The following is a 21,407-nucleotide window of genomic DNA, read 5'->3' on the forward strand; positions in this document are numbered from 1 at the left end:
TACGTACCAAGAATGAAGATTTAAACATATGGAACTTGGATTTCATGTGACCAGTCAGAAATAGTTTTATTTATCTGCAAAGACATGAATATAAGGCATGCTGACAAGTCTTGGCAAGAAATCGTCATGTCAGGAAAATGTCATTGTGCCTTTTTGTCATCTGTAAACTGGAACTAGCTTGACTTACACAATGGACCAAATTCTGCTCTCATACTGGTATAAATCCACAGTGAGTTCATTAAGGTCAATAAATTTTCTCCGTATTCTACTAGTGAGCATTTGGCCCATGTATAGTATGCACTGTTTGTTTCGAATGCTTTATTTCTCATGGTGCTTCTGAGGGACCTGTAAAAGTAAAGAGGCTAATTTTTAGTCAGCTTTTCCTCTAAATACATCACATACGTAACACTAGAATATATTCTCACTTACTTGAAATATAAGATTACAGCCCTAATTCATGAGCCTTATATCATCCTGTCCCACAGAAACTTGCATGGAAGACCAAAGAAGAAGAAGAAAATAGTACAGTTGTAAAGTCTAGGCTTCCTGCTACATCATTTCTTTTAAGGAGTGTGTTGCTGCACAGTAGCTTTACTTCTTTTGGCTACCTGCTTGCACCTACCTACCATCTAGCGCAATGGTTCTCAACCAGGGGTACGTGTACCCTCAGGGGTATGCAGAGGTCTTCCGGTGGGTACATCAACCCATTTAGATATTTGCCTAGTTTTACAACAGGCTACATAAAAAGCATTAGTGAAGTCAGTACAAACTAAAATTTCATAGACAATGACTTGTTTTTACTGCTCTTTTTACTATATACTGAAATGTAAGTACGATATTTATATTCCGATTGATTTATTTTATAATTATATGGTAAAAATAAGAAAGTGAGCAGCTGTTCAGTAATAGTGTGCTGTGACAATTTTGTATTTTTATGTCTGATTTTGTAAGCAAGTAGTTTAAGTGAGGTGAAACTTGGAGGTATGCAACACAAATCGGACTCCTGAAAGGGGTACAGTAGTCTGGAAAGGTTGAGAGCCGCTGCTCTAGTTTGTGATGGACTTGATTCCCCCAACAGAAGTTCAATGTGATGAGTAGCTCCCTCCCTTATCTGAGAGTTTCTGGATCACTGTTTTCATATAGAGGGGAGTATCTGCAGACTCTGAAGAAGACAGATGATACCACTTAGGCTTGGTCTACACTACAGAGTTAGGTCAACATAAGGCAGTTTATGTCATCCTAACTATGTCAGTGTCTACGTTACAGCCTTGTCTACACTAACAAGGTAAGTCGATCTAAGTTACGCTTATTAAGTTACATAAGTTACATAACTTAACTTGACATAGCTTAGATCAACTTACAGCGGTGTCTGCACTGTGCTAGGCTGACAGGAGACGCTCTCCCATCAACACAGCTTCCATGTCTCGTTGAGATGGAGTACTGAAATCGACAGGAGAGCATTCTCCCATGGACTTATTACGTCTTCACCAGACTTGCTAAATCGATTTAGCTCATAGAGAATACAAGCCCTAATTGCCCTACTACACCAACATAATAACTCCATCTCCCCCAGGGTGACAGTTAGTTAGTTGACATTGTCTGTATAGACATTGTGTTACTTACATCTGCTGTTGGCTGTCATTCTTGTCCACTGGAGCCTTGAAATGGACAAGAAAGCTGACTACTGGCTCCCCAGTCAGGCTGTTGTGGGGTCTCGTCTCCAAGCTGGGCTGCCACCCAGGGTCTTGGATTAGGCTGCCATCGAGGCTCTCCGCTCCCCACTAGCATGACCAGACTCTGGGCTTGGATCTTCCTGCTGGAGGCGATAACTTCCTGGACAGCTTCCCCCCAGCTCCTGTTGGGGATGGGGAGGCGAGAAGCCCCAGGTGGCTGCCTGCCTCCACTCCCGGTGGGGAACAGGGAAGAAAAAAGCCCCCCACTCCCAGTGGGGAACAGGGAGGTGAGAAGCCCCGGAGGACAGCGGGGCTCCCGTTGGGGAGCTGTGCAGAACTGAGTGTCCTGGCTCTCAGCTGCCCATGCTTCCCCTCTTCAGTTGGTGGAAGCGCTCCTGGTGAGGATGTGTACCACCAACAGAAGGAAGCTAGTGTCAACTTAAGATTGTAGTATAGACATGACAAGATTTGGCTAATAATTGTGCAGTTTTCATTCCTTCTATGTGTAAAAATTGTGGTAGGGAAACTTGTAGGTTTTTTTGTGTCTTGATTTTAAAAAATGTTTTAGCAATGCTTTTCTTCACCAGAATGAAAATAAGAAAATAAGGAATAAATAGACCTTTCTTTTCCCCCGAGCCTGAAATTGGTTCTTACTTTCTAGGATCACAGCATCCCACAAGGGTTTCATAAAACATCTATCAGCAATTCTGTCATGCTGCACTTTTAATGATACCTATAAACTCACTAAAATTGCCAGTTACTTATCAGAAATACTATACCCTCCTTTATAAGTATTGTTTTAATCAAACAAGGGAGTATACAAGGGAGAGAAGAAAACCCAGGAAAATCCACAAGACATATGAGCACATTTAAGTCATTTAACAAAGTATCACTGATCACAGTGCATTTTCCATCCTATGCTAATAAATCAAACAGAAGGCATAAAACATATGTTCTGCCTCCCAAATAAAGAATAACATAAACCCAGTTTGCAGTGTGCTAATGTAAAAGGAAATCTAATTTCCATTCTCTTCTCAGATGCACTAATTTTTAGCAGAATAAAAATGTCAGAAAGCTTACCAGTCAAAAACAGAGTGACAGAGTAACCTAGTCTCAGTCACCAATTTCAGTATACATCAGTTCTTCCAGGAACACTCAACCAACTTCAAAAGTCTCTTCAACAATCTTAGGATCTGATGGTTTTCCAGCCGCCCTAGTAAGTGACACATCTTGGTTTAGAATTCTGTTTTTCAGAGTATGCCAATGATCTCAGAAAATCTATAACATGCCATTACTAAACAAGGAGAGGCGCAGCCTCTCTGACACTTCTAAGTGCTTTGGGAAGATCTATCAGAAATGGATGCAGAAGTCTGAACTAATGACAAGGAAGAATATTGAAAAAAAATGACTGGAATATAGTATGTAGGACATAGAATGAAGTAAACAACTATGCAATTGTCCCTGAGGCCAACTTCTTATACATATATTCTTGTTAATTGCCTTTTCTGTCAGTTCTTTTGACAAAAGAAGAGAGCTGTCTTATTTTCTGGAATTGGGAATAAAATCAAATTTGCTTTTCTTCTTGTTTCACCAGACACTGTTGGAGCCAGATAACCTTTCTCCCTGAGTCCCTGTTTCTTGATCATATATTTTGTACCCCTCAAATACAGAAATATCAGGAACCAGCTCTGCCAGAAAAAGACATTACCTGAATTAAATATAGTTCTGCAGCATGGTGGGTATATCATAGGTCAGTTAGAGATTACATTTCATATTAAGATTCAAATGCTTCAGAACTTAAAAGTGGAGATTTATTTGAAGTAAATCACACACATTAATTAAAATCCCAGGATCTGATTTTCAGAGACGCTCCATTCTTTGTCGCTCCTGTAAACTTTGGTTTCAATTGCAGGAGCTCAGCAAATCCATTTCCCATTGTCTGTGTGATTTATTAAAAATGCTTTGCAAGTCAGTGGAAGCACCTTAGCAAACCAAAAGAAAGGGATGGAAGGAGTATGACCGAAGAATTTATGCCAATTGTTCAACACCTTAGTATTGACTTTTTTTCTGGAATTCAATGATGTGATGGGGGTGAATAGCAAAGACGGCTGCTACAATCAATTAATGCTGTTAGGAATTTGCTCAGTTGTAAGATTAGTGAGTCAAATAACATTGGTATATATTGTTGTGAGCTGCAAACCTGAGCCACTTACATTAGAGTATGGCTACATTCTCTGTATGTGTCATTCTTTACATTACGGTATCCAAATGACTTGTGTACAGCAGCTAGCTAGTCAGATGTCTTGAGTTAAACTTTGTCTTTAAGAACATGCTGTTAAATATTTCCCGCTTTATTTAAGATTTTCATACCTGTATCCTTTAGAGAAAGGGCAGGTTCCATAAGTTCTCTCTGGAGATGAAATCAAAGTTCACTTAAAGTTTGAGACTGAAAAAAAAGTAGGTGAAAATATAAATAGTTTTGTGAAAGTCACCAGTACACAATGTAAGCAATAATTAAAATGGTAATATGAACAATGTAGCTAGTGGATCATGGAAAGCTGTGGAGAAGAATTCCCTTTTTATGTGAAAGAAGATACATAAGATAATGTTGTCCCTACCCATTGCAAAGAGTAGTGACAACATATATGCAGGAACTAGGGACAATCCCAATTCCTTAGCTCAAGGGAGTAAAAAAAAATTGCTGTCTACTTGCACCCTTGAGAGTGAAGAGAAGGCAGGGTCATGCTGCTGATGCCTACCTCCCCTAACCCATCACTTGCATATCAGACTACAGAGTTATCTTGGCAAACTGGGATAATGCAGCATTTGTACTCCCCCATGTGCTGGGGAGCAATTATTGTGCCTCCTAAAGCACATTCTTTCCCAGAGCTCTCCTTGGGGCAGACTGAGAACTCCACACCTCCAGCCACATGTGCTATTGGCTGAATGGTTTAATGTGGACCTTGATAAATGGCTTTAGTAGAATTGTTCTCTTTATCAAAAGGACCTGGTCCTATGGCCTGCTCCAGTTTCTTCATACTGTTCCAACAACTCCCATGGGGCCAGAAAGCTGACTTAAACAGCCAGCTGTGAACTCTCTCGGTGTGAGAGAGTTCCTAGGTGGCATGAAGTCAGCCATACCTTCACAGCCTCCATAGCTTAGAGGGTGAGCTGGGGAGGGGAGGAAATGTGGGCAGAACACCTTGTGCTCCAAAGACTATATAAAGGAATGGTGCATAGAAAGAAAAGGAGAATCTCTGTCATATCCTAGCATCAGGGCCAAGTTCCTGGATTCCATGAAGATGGGGTACTCTTACAAAATATAATCTACATGCTGATTTATGTTTCATGTAATATTAAAATACAGTCAAATCATACAAAACAATTACTTCTTGCTAAAGTCCTTTAAAGCAAATCAACTTCATGCACTTAATACAAGGGGAATATCAAAGAGAAAAACTAACAATGGCTATTGAATAAGCCAAATAAATACAGGCATGCACATTTCATAATAAAGAAGTTCTTATAACTTATTTTTCAAGCATTAAAGTTGCGGAAGTTCTTAGGTTGCTGCACAACAACAGAATAAAACAAACAGCTTCACAAAACTAAGAACGGCCAATCTAAGGTCATTCCACTACCTTGTAGGATGTATATCTAATCACGACGAGTTAGGTATAATGTGATCACAATCGCTCAAGCTAGTGAAAAAACATGTTGCTGCATTTTGAACGATCTGCAGTAGAAGTGTCTTGCTGTAGGGAATAAACGTAATCAAACCTCATTCTTTCAAAAGCACGTACTGCTGTTGAAAGGTCATGATGAAATAAAAAAGGGATGCAGCCCTTAAAACATGAGATACAAGAATTCGACGACGTACCCCATGTCCCTGTAGGCACAGATGTAACACACAGGCATCTGTGTCTTGACATCTAATCTAAGCTTAGACACATACAGTATCAATGGGACTATGGCAGTTGAAATCCAGGGCTATGCTGATCATCATGTGACCAAAGACTTCTAGGCTGCTTTGAAAGACTTTTATGGTCTTATACATACCATTACTGTACCTTTGAAGAGTGTGGACAGCCTAACACTTATCACTGACAAAGGAGAAATCTTTTGGAGCATTTCAGTTACCTTTAGAACACACTTCCAACATCACAGACAAGGCCTTAATAAGAGTAGTGGATCAGCCAACACCGTAATTACAGCATTAGTGCAGTCCTGCTCCTTGACAAAGTCAGCGCTGAGAATCAGTGCCGGGAAGCACTGCAGAGTTTCTGGATCTGATGGTATTCCTGCAGAAATGTTCAAGTTTGGAGGTGAAATCCTGCTAAGGGAACAGCATGGCCTATTTTTAGTACAGTATATGGAGAACTGAAGACATATCACAAGACTTCAAAAACACCACCATTGTCACTGTCTGGCTATGGTACTTGTGGCGGTATTTCATTACTTTCCCTCACCAGAAGGGTTCTGACTAGAGTACTCTCTGATTGTTTGGTATGCAACATTGTTAATCACATGCTACTGGAGTCATAATGCGGTTTTAGGCTAACACAAGGAACAGCAGACATCATATTTGTAGCCCATCAGATGCAGGAGAAATGCAGACAATAGAAACACAACCTTTACACACTGTCTTTATTGACCTGGCTAAAGCATATGACATGCTCAGTAGAACAGGCGTTGGCAATTATTGTGTAAGTTTGGTTGTCCAGAAAAATTCACCAACATTCTGAGGCTATTTCGCAGTGGAATGCTTGAATGAGTTTGCGTACATGGTGTTCTGTCTGACCAATTTCCTATTACTAATGACATTAAGCAGGGCTGCGTAATTGGTCCACTTGTTTACTCTTCTATGCAGCATTGCTTGATGATGCTACAAGAGACCTGAATGCTGGTATCTGGATACGTTTCCGATCCTCTGGAAAATTATTTTATGTGAACAGGCTGCCATCTTCCACAATGGTCTTTGAGGCAATTTCATGAACTGCTGTTGGCCAGTGATGGTGCTCTAGAGGAACATGCTCTAGAAGATATACAGTTGATTAAAGACAGATTCACAGAGTCTGCAGAAATGTGTAGGCTGACAATCTGAAAAAGATAGCAGTCATATATCAACCTGCACAAGGGAAACCCTACACAAAAGCAAAAGTCACCATCAGAAACACACAGCTAACTGCTGCTACAGACTTATCTTGGTAGTATTTTGTCCAATGATGTTTCTTTAGACAAGAAGCTCACAAGTGGTGTCAACAAAATGAGTTCATCATTTGCTGTAATATCAGACAGAGTTTGGCAACAACATGGTGTTAAGCTTCAAACCAAGTTAAAAGTCTATAAAGCAGTTGTGCTGTCCAACTTGTTATATGGGTGAGAAAGCTAAATCTGCTATAAGCATCACATTAAGCTTCTACATAAGTTCCATTTATGACATCTGCATGCTATGTTCTGTATCTAATGGAAGGATAAAAAGTTACCAATAATTGACTGTATCAGTCACACCATAGGGCAGGGTTCTCAAACTGGGGGTCAGGAGGTTATTACATGGGGGGTCGCAAGCTGTCAGCCTGCAACCCAAGCCCTACTTTGCCTCCAGCATTTATTTTGGTGTTAAACGTATAAAAAAGTGTTTTTAATTTTTAAGGGGGGTGGGTCACACTCAGAAGCTTGCTATGTGAAAGATACAAAAGATTGAGTACCACTGCCGTAGGGATTGATGCCATCCTTATTGCATCACAATTAGGGTGGGCTGGTAATGTGTTGAGACTGAGTGACACCAGAATGTCAAAGCAGTTGCTGTATGGTGAACTGAAAGTGGGCAACAGCATACAAGGTGGCCACAAGAAATTTGTGAAGAACACACTGAAGCATAATGTGAAACAGTGCAACATTGACATTGACAGGTGGGAGTTGTCAGCAACAGACAGATCACTCTGGCAAGCAGTAGTCAACGATGAGGTTACTTAGTTCGAGATTCACTGCTGTATTGATTTTGAGGCACAGAGGCTGAGTCGTATACAGCAGCTGACTCAGCAAGCACAGACTGTAATCATAGAATTGTAGGACTAGAAGGGACCTCAAGAAGTCATCTAGTCTAGTCCCCTGCACTCATGGCAGGAATACGTATTATCTAGACCATCCCTGACATGTTTTTGTCTAACCTGCTCTTAAAATTCTCCAATGATGGAGATTCCACAACCTCCCTGGGCAATTTAATCAAGTGCATAACCACCCTGACAAGAAGCTTTTCCTAATGTCCAACCTAAACTGTCCTTGCTGCAATTTAAGCCCATTCCTGCTTGGCCTATTCTCAGAGGTTAAGGAGAACAATTTTTCTTCCTCCTCCTTGTAACAACCTTTTTTATGTACTTGAAAACTGTTATCATATTTCCCCTCGGTGTTTCCCCTCACGAAAGCTTATGCTCAAATAAATTTATTAGTCTTTAAGGTGCTACAAGTACTCCTTTTCTTTTTTCAAATGATTAAATTTTATAGTAAGATCTTAATCTTTTCAGAATAGCATAATTTAACTAAAAATACCAAAGAATTGGATTTCTCAGTCATTTCTTAGGATTCAATGCAAATTCAGATAATTGTAATGATCAATCATTTACTGGTGTGTTAATTTCTTAATGCATTCAATTAATCAGCAGCAGGTTTTTTCTAATTCTAAAGTGGGGAAACTTAATTCTCTTTTTATGGATTAATTGTAGAAATTTACTTTTGGCATTTGACAAACGGACTTGTATAGCTTCTTTCTGTAATATTCAAGATATGGGTAAGTAATAAAAGTAAACAATTCATACTAAGTGGAAACACAATTAACTGTTATACAAAAGAAGTGGCCTCCTTTTGCAAATGTCTTGGTAGTCTATAAAATGTACAAGCGATTCTTTAGAGCTTATATGATGATCAAAATAGACTTGACGTGTACTTTAAACATTTAGAAGGAATTAGATGCTGGAAATGCACAACTTTTTTTCCCCTTCAAAGACATACATGTAGTTAACAAAACTGACTAGTTAGGTCTCTTTCTTTTCTCTGTGATTCAGAGAAACAACCCTATGACACTTTGTATGTAAAGGACCCAGCTCTGCTCCCATTTTGTTGAAGTCAATGGCACTTTGTTATAGACCTCCTTTTCATGCTCTGGAATATAGTCTCTTCTTGTACATACTCTTAACTGTCATCAGTATTAGCGAAAGAAAGAGACCCATAATTATTGAAATAGTTTTTCATAGGCAAGCATAGAATCATGTATTATTTTTATACAGTTTAGTTCTGCTAGTATCAGGAATTAATTGTAAAATCTAGGCAGTGTAATTTATAAAATATTATTAGAACCATTTTTGTCTTGATTGGTCTGTAAAGCTGGAGGCCTGTGGTTACCATGAGATAAAGGGAGAGAAATATTGCCTAAAAATAGCTTTCTCCATGGATGATTGTCACTTTGATTTTAAGTTCCAGTATTGTAGGAATGGAAGGTACTGGGTTATGGCGGCTCTGGTCAGCACTGCCAACCGGTCCATCAAAAGTCCCGTCAGCGGTGCTGCCCGGCTAAGGCAGGCTAGTCCCTATCTGTTCTGACACCACGCTGCACCCTGGAAGCACCCAGCAGCAGATCCGACTCCTAGGTGAGGTGTGGGGGGCACAGGACTCCGTGGGCTGCTCCCACCCCGAGCACTGGCTCCGCACTCCCATTGGCTAGGAACCAGCCAATGGGAACTGGGAGGCAGTGCCTGCAGGCGAGAACCGTGCGGAGACACTTATGCACCTGCACCTACAAGCCGGACCTACTGCTGGCTGTTTCTGGGGCACAGCGCAGTCCATGGTGCCAGGACAGGCAGGAAGCCTACCTCTGCACCCCTGCTGTGCCGCCACCGGGAGCCACCTGAGGTAAGCCCGCACCCCAACCCTGTGCCCCAATCCCCTGCCACAGCCCTGAGCCCCCCAAACCCGGAGCCCCTTCCTGCACCCCAAATGCCTCATCCTCTGCTCCACCCTAGAGCCTGCACCCAGAACCCTGATGCCCTCCCGTACCCCTGCCCCAGCCCTGAGCCCCTCCCACATTCCAAACCCGTCATCCCCAGCTCCATTGGGTCACTGGCATCAACAATTTTTTCAACTGGGTCACCAGAAAAAAAGTTTGAAAACCACTGTTGTAGGCAATACCAGGGCTAATGAGCGAGGACATTGAATCCTCTTTGAAAGCTAGAAATCTCCCCTTTCCAGTGTTAAAAAGCTTCTATTTCTAGCCCTTTTGACATGATGTATAACATCGGATATTTAAAACTGTCACGAGTGGTAGAATTAATCTTAATCTGACTCCAGGGCAAAGTGGAGGGGAGATAGCAAAAGGACAAGGCATTTTCTCCTTCATCTTTTTTTCTGCATTTTCTTCTTTCAGTGTCTGTTCCCCCTTCAGTCTCTCCCTTCTTCTCACTTATCTTTCCTATCAGTTCTTTCCTTCCTTTTCTTTACTGTAACTCAAACCATCCTTTCACTCCACATCACCTCAAATTACTGGCAAAGGAAAAAAAAATGACAAAGCAGAAGAGTAAAATGATTGATTGTTTAGTATAAAAGTTTCTTTGTTCAACTTGAATATGTTGAAAAGTACATAATGTTTAGTATCAGAACAAATACTTGCTTAGGAAATTTGAGCCTTAGGTTTTAGCAGAATTGTCCACTTATGAAACTAGCTGTGGGAACAATTCTCAGTGATCTTGTGCATGATCTATGATTTCTAGCTGCTTCAGGCTTCAGGGTCATAGCACTGAAAACCTGTTGTCCAAAAGTTAGTTCTTTGTTCAGTTTTTGGCCTGGCAGAAGAAGTAGGTATATTATGATGACAGTGTGTAACGGGGTGCACTCACTTCTTGTGAGCACCCCCTTGACCTGCACATACTCGCACTCTCTCTCTCTCTCTCTCTCTCTCTCTGACAGTCCCTCCTCTGGGATAGAGCAGCGCCCCAGGGCTCCCCCCGAAGACCATGTCTTTCCCCCTCTTGGGGCTTCCTGGCTACAGCTCTCCAGCTGGGCCACTATAGTTCAGTTCTCCCCTCTGGGGTGCCTCACTGTTCAGGCCACTTCCCCAGTGGCTAATGGGAGCTGTGGGGGATGCCCACTACTCCAGGTCTCAGCCCAGGGACCCTGTATATAGCAGCTATTGGCTGTGTCCCTTTATCTAAGTCAGACTGCTGCTCTAATTCCCTGGGCCACTTCCCCATAGCCCTGTGTCATCTTCAGCCGTACCTCAGGACCTCGTCCTGATGGAGTCCCCGCAACCAGCTCAGGGCTGCTTCTTGCTCTCCCTGGCTTCTGGCAGCACTACCTCCTCTGAGGTCCTGTAGCTCTGTCAGCCGGCCACATTCCTACAGTTCCAGCAAAAAACTGAACTCCCTTTGGCCTGCAGCTCTTCTTCTACTAGACTGCTGGGCCCTGATTGGCTGTGTCCCTCACAGACACTCTGGGCAGCTTGCAGGACCCTTTCCACTGCCTTTTTTTGGGTTGGGGTGTGGCTGGCCTCCAGCAGGGGGCCTGAGAAGGTCTGGTATACGCCATCACACAATGATATGAACATTTTGCATTTATTAGTTACCTCTGTCTGTACTGAAAGTAGCATATGTGAGGTTTTATATTGTGTGTTGCTGAGTGCTTTGACTGAGTAACTGAGACTACAGGTGCATGCATCTTATATACTGTAGAAGCGTACACTTGTAGAAGTGACAAGGTGAGTGAGGTAATGCTTTTTATTGGACCAACTTGTGTTGGTGAAAGAGACCAGCTTTCAAGCTGCACAGTCTTTTTCAGGTTAGGTAGGACTGTAAGAGTCATAGGGTTTCATTCTTCTATCACTTACACTAGTTTTACACTTGTGATTTTCCTGATTTCAACAGAGTTATTTCTGATTTACATCAGTATAAGTAAGAGGAGGATCATGATTACTTGGAACATTTCTTCACATATAATAAGGATAACAGGAAACATAACATAGCTTGTACCAAGAATTTGCAGAGTGTAGAAGTGTATTGAAACCATACTATTGGAGCTTTAAAAAAGAAAAAAGTTTATTTACAGTGATTATCGAAGGATCAGTCTTGCTTTCAAATATAGGGACACAACTCCCACTGATATCAATGAGATTGTGCCTCTGTATGTAAGGTTGGAATATGTTTGAATTTTGAATAGTGAGTACTGAATATTCACATCAAACTGTTTGCAGTCAATCCTTAGAGTAAAAATATTTGAGGAAAAAATTCAAATACATTTGAATAATGAATAATTTCAATGAAATTATGGCCTACTCACTGATACTGCATGAACAAAAAAAGAAGCTATGTTCAACAGATGAAATGTGTATTATGAATGATTTATTCAGCTTTGTATTTAGTTTGTGGGCCTGATTCCCAAGGACCTCCATGATGTGAGTTTAAAAATGTCCTCTTGGTTGTTTGTTTTTTAAATTGTAGTACCATTATTAGAGGTTGGCTTTCTTCCCATAAATGGTACACTCAGAAAATCAACTGGCTTGGACTACCTGGATATTCAAAGTGACTCCAAGGGTCCAGCATAGATGGTGATTTGTTGTGCATGCAACATTTAATGAAAGGTGAATGTTACAGGTCTGCAGTTTGGGGCCACCATAGCTTTACATAACAGTTTTGAAAGGAAACATGTACAGAGTGTTTCTTTCTTCTTTCATTCCCATTCTATACTTTTTTCCCATGTTAGGCTCCGTCGCTCAAGTCTATTTCATTACTCCACACTGGCACTCTTGTTCTTGTCTGGTTGTGAAGAGTCGGGGTCTCCTAGGTATTTCCATTTGCTTTCTGTATTATTCCTTTAAAAATGCAAGAAGAAGCCGTCTTACACAGATAAGTGTCTCCTTTTTCTAGACTTTTGTAGTTCAGTAGTTTTCCAGAAAAGAAATATATTCAAGGACAAATATTCCTCAGGTTTCTGTTTACATTGTATAAATCAATATTGTATGTAGAAAATGTCACTTTAGTTTTACCTCTTATCTGCAAAAATCTGAAAACTGAAGGAGGAACAGTCATTTACTAAATGATGGTCCAACTCCAGATGGTGTTGCACCTATAAAGAGGGACAGGTGAACTGACGCAACTGCTTTCCTGTTTGTCTTACCATCACTCCAATTGTGCTCTCCACTTGATGTCACTGCTATTATTATGCAGCCTAGCCTGACCCCTCTGTGCTGTTGCTGCTGGAACATAAGTGTCACTCCATCAGCAACCTCTTCTGTGTTTTATGCTCTGGTACCCAGTCCCTGGGTACCAAGACAGTAGGGCATGATAGCATTATGTCAATTCTGTGCTTTATCCCCGTATAGGGTGACCTTTCAGACATTACGTCTGATGATTTTCTTTTCAACATATTAACCTGAGAGTGGGGGATCCCAGCTTGTGCTATGTGGTATCGTTGCTAGTTATTCCTGGAAGGAGTGATAGGTTATGTAAATTGTTGGTTAAATCAATGTCTGAGGGTTCTTTCCTTGTGGCATGTGGGTTTGGTCTATTAGAATGCCCAGTCTCATTATACCAGATTTAATGATAATTAAATATAGCACCTTGCATGCAGGTGAAGGGCTGGTTAAGCCTACTACAGTACACAAATGGTCTGTATGATTGTGGGGGAAGTCAGTGGCATTATGGGATCCACCATCACCTCCCTGCCTTCCAAACAACTCCAAGAACCTTCTACCTTTGAAAATTCTATCAACGTCATTAAACAAGACATACCCAAAGAGGCAACAACTTTAAATGTTCACTTTAATCTGTCCTTACTGACTTCTGCCGTTTGCTGATGGTGCAGCCTTCTGACTAGCTGAGTTGAGTAACTAGGGCTATACCTTTTTTCATGCATTGGCCATAAATAGTTTTCCCTTTCCCATGTTTATATGTTTGCACTCTGATTTAGGTGATATTTTTGGTCAGTTGAATGCTTAGTCTTGTATATATTTCTATTTGACTCTTCAAATTTGTGAAGTATTTTAAAGTTTTTCAGGGGATTGATTGTATGGATTAAAAAAACAGTAAAAATCTTTTCACATCATCTGTAGTAATGGGATTGCTTTGGCTTGTTGGTTGAATGAAATAATGTTGCTCACAAACACAAGTATGCATATCTTGGTATAATTTTATGACTGCTTCAGAGGAATTTTGGGGAGTAAAATGTTTTTCAATTTTAATGCATAATAAATCCCACAGAAGATAAAAAGGAGAGTAAATTATGTTCTTTGTAACTAATAATATATTATCAAGATTAACAAAAGTTGTAAATAAAAAGAAACTGCAACAGCAATAGTATTGATAAAAGGACATCAGTCACATATGAAAAGGCCAAAAATTCAATAAAAAATAATCTACCTTTTGTGTTAGAAGTGTTTTGTATGTTTGGTAACATTTATAGCAAAGTTTATAACGTTTCATAATTACATAGTATTGTTCTTTTTAAAAATTACCCTGAAAACCAGCTTCACAAATTTGTCAGATATGACTCTAGAAGTCTAGTCAAGCAGACTAATGAAATAAACTTTGTCTCCTTTTATACAGCAAACTTCCTACTGTCTCTCTCTTAGAAATGGTTATTAGACTTTACCAAAATGTTGCTTTTCATCATTGATGGTATTATTAATTTCAATTTGAGGTAAAGCTGGAACACTCTGGAAAATGCTTTTCTGAGCTTGCTTATCATGAAAATATATAAATGAGAGCTTGCACTCCAAACAAATCAGACTTATTGACATATCAGACTTACTTTGCGTGATGAGAGAGTTGTTTATAATATTCTCTCTTACAGTTCACAGTTCTCCTTTTTCAGTATTTTCCAATATAGGAATCCAGCTTTTCTCTCTTATTCAAGCAACATGACCACCCATTCTTCTTGGAGTTTGAAATTCCATCAGTTGTAGGAGATGCTGGAGGTCTCTCCCTTTAGTAATTTAGGGCTCAGTCTTGTAAAGTGTTCAGCTCTCTGGCCTGATCCAGTAAAAGCATTTAATCCCATTCTTAAGTGCTTTGCTTAATCAGATCTGAATGCTCAGCATTTTCTAGGATTGAGCCTTCAGGCTGGTCTAACTCCCATCTAAGTCAGTGGAAGTCTTGCTATTACTTTAAAGAGAATTCATGCAGGCCCTTAAAAACAAATATTTTGTAACCTCATAGCCACATCTGGATTTGCTGCTTGAATCCTCTGCCAGCATCTCTGTTCAGCTGCTCTGTTTACTTCCCATCTGCTTTGTCACCCCTGTATCTAATATCAGACACTGTAGGAGAAGAGGCACCTCAGGAATTGTTGAAGCAGCTGGTAGAGGAATGAAATGCCAGATATTAGATACTGTGAAAAAAGGCAAAATCCACAGGTGACTTGTGCTCTATGTGGAAACTGCTTCACGTGAACGCTCTGAACTCGGCAGGTTTGCACAAAACAAATTCAATAGGTCGAAAAAACAGAAATGAGCTTTGAGGTCTATTTTAAACATAAAACTGTCCTTTAGATAGAAAAATCTTTGATAAAAGGATATTTAAACAGCTACTTCTAAAATGGTTGCTAGTTTGAAAACAATTCATTACCTAATTGTATAGCAACTTGTATCTATTTGGTTGTTGCTATCTGCTTTCTGTATAATAGTTAAAACTGAAAAAAATAAGAGCCAAATCCTGCAGACCTCATCACTTAAACCCTTCAAAGACTCTGGGGTTTGGCACTAAAGAAATATTGTGGGTACTTGTTAGATCAAGGTTGTTTTCAGGATTTATTGTGACTCTTTTTTAAATAAAATGTAAGATATTCCAACAATATATGAAGTATTTGCTGCTACAGTGATTGAAGCAAACTAATATAAGGATAGTGCCATGTGTGTTTTTGCAGCAGAAATACTAGAAGAATTCAAACACAATTATTAGTCCAATTCTGCAACAGTCACTTGTCGCTAATAATCCTGTTCTACTGGGACTTCTGCTGTGAGTAAGAATGAATCAAGTAAGTAAGTATTGCAGGATTGGGCCCTGTATTTTCCTGCTCCCCAGTCCTAAAACTCCTATTTATGTATTTTATAGTTAGAGATACAAAAAGTGAACCTGCCGACATATCCTTCTGTCTTCTGGTGGAAAATGGCTTTAATATCTGTACTGATGACTACATGGACTCTTTTAACAGTGTTTGTAGTGTCTTTGAATCTAGTTTAGTATGTACTTGCTCACACTCTTATTAAAGGTCATACTTGGGATCTGGCATTTCCCTGGGGCCTTTTGGAGTTATGAGTGCTCTTTCTTCTGTGTTTCTTTTCTGATCACTTTTTAATTACATTTAGAATTCCGTTTATGTCACTGTCTCCTTCACCTCAATTAGTTCACTTCCTACTCTGTCAATTTTTTATAAGGTGGGACAAAATACTGCAAGTGATACACAACTCAAGTTCTTATCTGCTCGAGCCAGACTTTTCTGCAGGTATGGAAGAGTTTCCAGGGTTAGTATAGGCTAATTTGTTACTGAGCTATGTTACCTTTTTGATTGATTTATTTTCTTTGGGTTAGAGTACTCTCTGCTGCTGTGGAGGCTCAGAACTTGATTCTTGCAAGTATCATTGATCAGACAGTTCCTTGGCAGAACCAGGAATTATGGCAAAAGTTCAGAAGTCTCCGAGGTGCACAGCTGAACATTGGGACATAAGAGCAGAAAGTAAAGGATGAAGCAATAATGGAAGGCCACTAGGCTGCACGTTTTCTCTCCTACCTCAAAATCCCATGCTACTCAGTATCAGAAACTTTTAAATTATATATGGGTACCCACTAATACAGAGGCGGGATGTGGCCCGCAGGATTTTTCGGCCCGGTCCCCTGAGCTCCTGGCCTGGGGGGCTAGCCCCTGGCCTCTCCCGCACAGCCTCAGCTCACTGCGCCGCCAGCACAATGCTCTGGGCGGGTGCGGGGGGGACTGCAGAGCCCAGCCTGACCCAGTGCTCTGTGCTGCGCGGCTGTAGCACCGCCCTCCACCAGTGCTCCAGGCAGCGCGGTGAGGGAGCAGGGTGGGTTGGATAGAGGGCATGAGAGTTCAAGGGGGTGTCAGGGGCCGGGGGTATGGCTAGTGTTCGGGGTGGTCAGAGCACGAGGAAGAGGGGGGTTGAATGGGGGCAGGGTTCCCATGGGGGGCAGTCAGGAATGAGAGGAGGGGTTGAATGGGGCGGTGGGGGGCAGTCAGGGGACAGGGAGCAGGGGGTGGTGGATGGGGCAGGAGTCCCCGGGAGGGCCGTCAGGGGGTAGGAAGCAAGGGGGGTCAGATAGGGGTCGGGATTGGCCCTCCATACAATTTTGGAAACCCGATGTGGCCCTCGGGGCAAAAAGTTTGCCCACCCCTGTACTAATACATCATCCATTCATCTTGTATTTTTCATGGTCTAGTACATTTCGGACAAGTTACTTCACTTTCTAATTCTTTGACTTGTCATGGTTTCTCTAGCTAATTTATTCAAACGTTTATAGTTTCCTGTACCAAGGTATCTCTCAAGCCAGTGATCTACCTGCTATGGTTATTATCAGTACTTTTGAGTTTCCTGACTTAAAACTAAACACTCTTGAAGAATCAACTAAAAATATTTTGGACTATGGTAAACTTCATGTTATTGGTGGCCTTTTTCCTTCTCATGTGTCTGTTGTAGTCATTGTAAAGAGCAGGTGTCTATGTTCTCCTTTTCAAATGGCAGCAGGCAACATCCTGAGTGAATCTGTTTACTAGCCAGTGATCTGTTGTCTGTTATTTGGTAAACATTGACTATGAGGTTGTCTTTGTTCCAGATAAAAAATATGAAGGTCAAACAATAAATCTATACCAGAATTTTCCAATTTGGGTATCCCAAAGCTAGGTACCAAAATACATATTGATAAATCTAAATCAGTGATACTCAGACTGAGGCTCACAAGCCACACGTGGCTCTTTTATGCATCTCTTGCGACTCTTTGGAGCACAGGATATTAAAACGTTGTGTGATTTAATTATTAACCAATGAGGATACTTTAACTATGTTATTAACCAACTGTAGTTGATAAAATGACTGACCAAGTATTATTATTTTGCTATGAGATGTATATAAAAATTAAAATAAAAAATATATAATATTAAAGTTGATTGCTAATTTGGCTCCTGAGCCACTGAGGTCTAAGTATTACTGATCTAAATAAATGGCTCGATCTTCAGAGTGCTGACAGCTCCCATTGAAGTCAATGGGAAGGTAATGGGAGCTGAGCGTGTTTGGCAGTTCTGAAAATCAATCCACTTATTTAAACTTGCCTAAGTTTAAACACTCAAGTTTAAAAATATGAGCCTGGTTTCTTAGGATATGTCCAAACAGCAACTGGGAGCATGCTTCCCAGCATGGGTACACAGACATGTGCTAGCTTTGCTCAAGCTAGCATGCTAAAAGTATCAGTGCGGCCACGGTGGTTTGGGCAGTGGCTTGTTCTGGCTGCCTGAGTATGTACCCAGGCGATCAGATGGGACAGTACTTGGACGGCTAGCCTGTGCCACTGCCCTTACCACGGGGCCACACTGCTATTTATAGCACACTAGCTCAAGCAGAACTAAGTGGTGTCTGTCGACCTGAAAGGATGCACCCTTCCAGCTGCTCTGTAGACATACCTTAGTATTATGTCAAGCTGTATTCCATTTGTGTCCTAACTTCTGATAAATTCCAGTTTTGCTTCAGGTGCACTCACAGCACAGGTGCAAACTTTGTTAAGGTCTGGAGAGATTTTGATTTTGTTTGAGTCCTTTTGATACTTATCCTCTGGAAGTATCACAGGAACCTTATTGCTGTAATTCCTCTTCAAGTGCTTGCTCCAGTGTAGGTATTTGCTCGCCCAGAGCACTGCTGCTGGAAAATTTTTGCATCAGTGGTATTGGCTCTGGTGCCCCCTGGAATCATGCACTCATAGCAGTGGTATAGAGTCCAGCCGCTCCCTCAGTTCCTTCTTACTGCCTGTGATGGTTGCTGGAACTACCTCAGCCTTGTTTCTGCAAGTATTCCTCAGTGGTCTTTTCACTGTCTTATTGTCCGGAATTTAGTAGGTAAGTTTCACTTATTAGTTAAATAGTTAGAGGGGTTCGCTAACTCCTAACTAAGTGGACTGGGGCATGCCTTGGTCTCTGGGATTTAAGCCTTGTGAGTCTTGATGACAAGCTTATGTCTGTGAGTGACCCCCATTCCAGTTGCCTCAAGTGTGTGGGGGAAGCTCACATGCGGGAGCAGTGCAAGGTTTGTAAGGACTTCAAGCTCCACACCAAAAAGATAGAGACGCTAGACTCCAGTCTATCACTTGGATTTGGCACCAAGTACTTTGGCCTCGGTAAGGAGCTCCCTGGTTGGGACAATTTGGGACACTCAATGTCGTTCTCCATCTCTGGCACCAAGATGAGATGCTCCGTCTGGGTCTAAGGAGCCGTGGCACTGTCGAACATCTGCAGTACCAAAGAAAGCTGCACTGGTGAGACAACCTCAGCACTGTTCCTGTCGCAGGTGCTTAGGAAGAAACAAAGAAGACTGACAGAGGGCAGTTGCCAACCCCGAGGTTGGCGGGGTAGAGGGACACTGCCAGGGTGTGACCCACGTCGAATCACTGTGCAGCATTGACAGTCTACGATGCTTTGTTGACTCCGGTCCTGAAGTGGGAGCCATTGAGTCCAGTGCCGTTAGACTCACCACCGTGGGAGAGCTTCCGGAGAGCCTCCAGAGCCTCACTACTCTTCTGGTACTATCAATGCCAGAGGTGTTTGCAGTACAGCTCACGGTAACTATACTGCCGTCCCCAGCCATACAAGAGCTGTCAGCAGTGGCATTGGCAGGAAAGACTTCTGCAGGCTCAAGGCCTCAGATTGGTTTCTCCTTTGAAACTGCCGTGAGGGTGCAACCCTGGTCTCCTCCCTCCCGGTACCGGTCACTGGTACTGGTTAGCACTGCTCCACCCTGGTCTCTGAAGGAATCCTCAGAGATGGACTTGGAGGTGGAGTCTTACATTTCACGTAGGAGCCGGCACCACCATTCCACCTGGCGCTATCCTGCTATGGACCCGAGCCAAGGAGTCCCACCTGCGGCGTGGCCTCCAGGACAGTGCCAGTTCCCCACATAGTGGCCTTCCTGGAACCCCTGGGGTTTCTTACCGCAGCCAGGGTCACACTTCAGAAGGTCATATTTAGTGGTTTTGGAACCCAGACCTCTCCCACTACCCACATATCAAGAGATGTCATCCCGGGACCCGTCTGGTGCCGAGGGCAAAGAGCAGGAACTGATGCTAGTTTAGGCATCGTCCTCCTCTTCCCATGTGAGGCAGTCATGGGAACTGATATTGCTCCCCCCCCTTCCCCCTCCCCCCAAGGATTATAAGGTTTTTCAAGAGCTCCCAAGGAAGGTAGCTCAGAACCTATGTATCCAGGTGGAGGAAATCAGAGAGTCCTCTCATTCCCTGGTGGACGTCTTGGTGGCAATGAGAATGGCATTGCCCCTGAATGATGCCATAATGGATCCCATTTGCATTATGGCAAACCCCAGCATTCCTTCAGCCGACAGCAAAGAAAATTGAAAAGAAATACTTTGTCCCAGCTAAAAGGTTTGAGTTCCTGTACACTCATCCACCACTGGGCTTTTTGGTGGGGTTCACAGCCAACTAACGGGAAAGGCAGGGTTAATGGGCCAACACCCAAGGTCAAGGATGCCAAAAAGTTAGATCTTTTTGGGAGGAAGGTCTATTCAACAAGGGAGCTCTAGCTCAGGATCGCCAATCAGCAAGTGCTCCTGAACAGGTACTATTTCAACTCCTGGGATTCTATGTAAAAATGTTAGGAGTTGCTACAACAGGACTCCAGATGGGATTTGTGGCCCTTGTAGAGGAAGGCAAGTCCATAGCAAAGGCATCCCTACAAGCAGCCCTGGATGGGTGGACTCGGCAGCCCGATCCATGGCCTCAGCTGTGACTGTGCATAGACGCTCATGGCTTCAATCCTTGGGCTTGCTGCATGAGGTCCAACACACATTACAGGACCTTTTTGGGGGGAATATGTCACTCTTTTCTGAGCAGAAAGACTCCATATTGCACAGCTTGAAGGACTCAAGGGCCACACTTGAAGTCCTTAGGCCTTCATACACTGGCCCCCTTGAGGAAGCACTATAGGCCCCAGTTGACGGCTCACTTCTTCCGGCCGCCTGCTCGACAAGACTATAGCAGGAGGAGGAGTAGGGGTTACAGGAAGAGGCCTCTGCCACAATCTGCATGTGCATCCGTGCCTGCACCCCCTAGACACTCGGTGGTGTCAAAGCAGGCTTTTTGATGGGATGCTCGGGGATTATGGGGCAGGACAATTTGTGAATCCAAACTTCCCACTTTTTGTGGACCGGTTGTCTCACTTCTTTCGGGTTTGGGCCTGTATTAACTCTGACCTCTGGGTGCTATGCATGACAGCACTGGGATACACGATTCAGTTCTGTTGTTCCCCCTTTCCCACCCCTCCTCCCTGTCCCTCTTCAGGGATCCTTCTCACAAGCAACTTTTAGCCCAAGTGTGCAGCTGCTTCTAAGGGTGGCAATAGTGGACGTGATTCTACCAGAGCTAAAGGGCTGGGGGTTCTACTCCCATTATTTCCTAATCCCGAAAGCCAACAGTGGTCTCAGACTGATTCTGGGTCTGTGAAACCTCAACAGATTCATGAAGCTGAAGT

General features: G+C 42.3%; 1 protein-coding gene and 1 long non-coding RNA gene across 14 annotated transcripts in view; one reads left to right on the plus strand and one right to left on the minus strand.

Moving 5' to 3' along the window:
* Positions 1 to 21,407, plus strand: part of TENM1 (teneurin transmembrane protein 1) — a 1,415,133-nt gene that overhangs the window by 1,024,015 nt on the left and 369,711 nt on the right. The window lies entirely within an intron of this gene.
* On the minus strand, positions 104 to 14,792 carry LOC125642129 (uncharacterized). Its single transcript, XR_007358306.2, has 6 exons — positions 14,463 to 14,792; positions 5,814 to 5,974; positions 4,044 to 4,119; positions 2,754 to 2,886; positions 1,624 to 1,855; positions 104 to 345 (listed from the first exon to the last, which is right to left on the minus strand). It is a non-coding gene; the product is annotated as an uncharacterized LOC125642129 (long non-coding RNA).

The sequence above is a fragment of the Caretta caretta genome, chromosome 9 (genome assembly GCF_965140235.1).
Source record: "Caretta caretta isolate rCarCar2 chromosome 9, rCarCar1.hap1, whole genome shotgun sequence".
Taxonomy (NCBI): Eukaryota; Metazoa; Chordata; order Testudines; family Cheloniidae; genus Caretta; species Caretta caretta.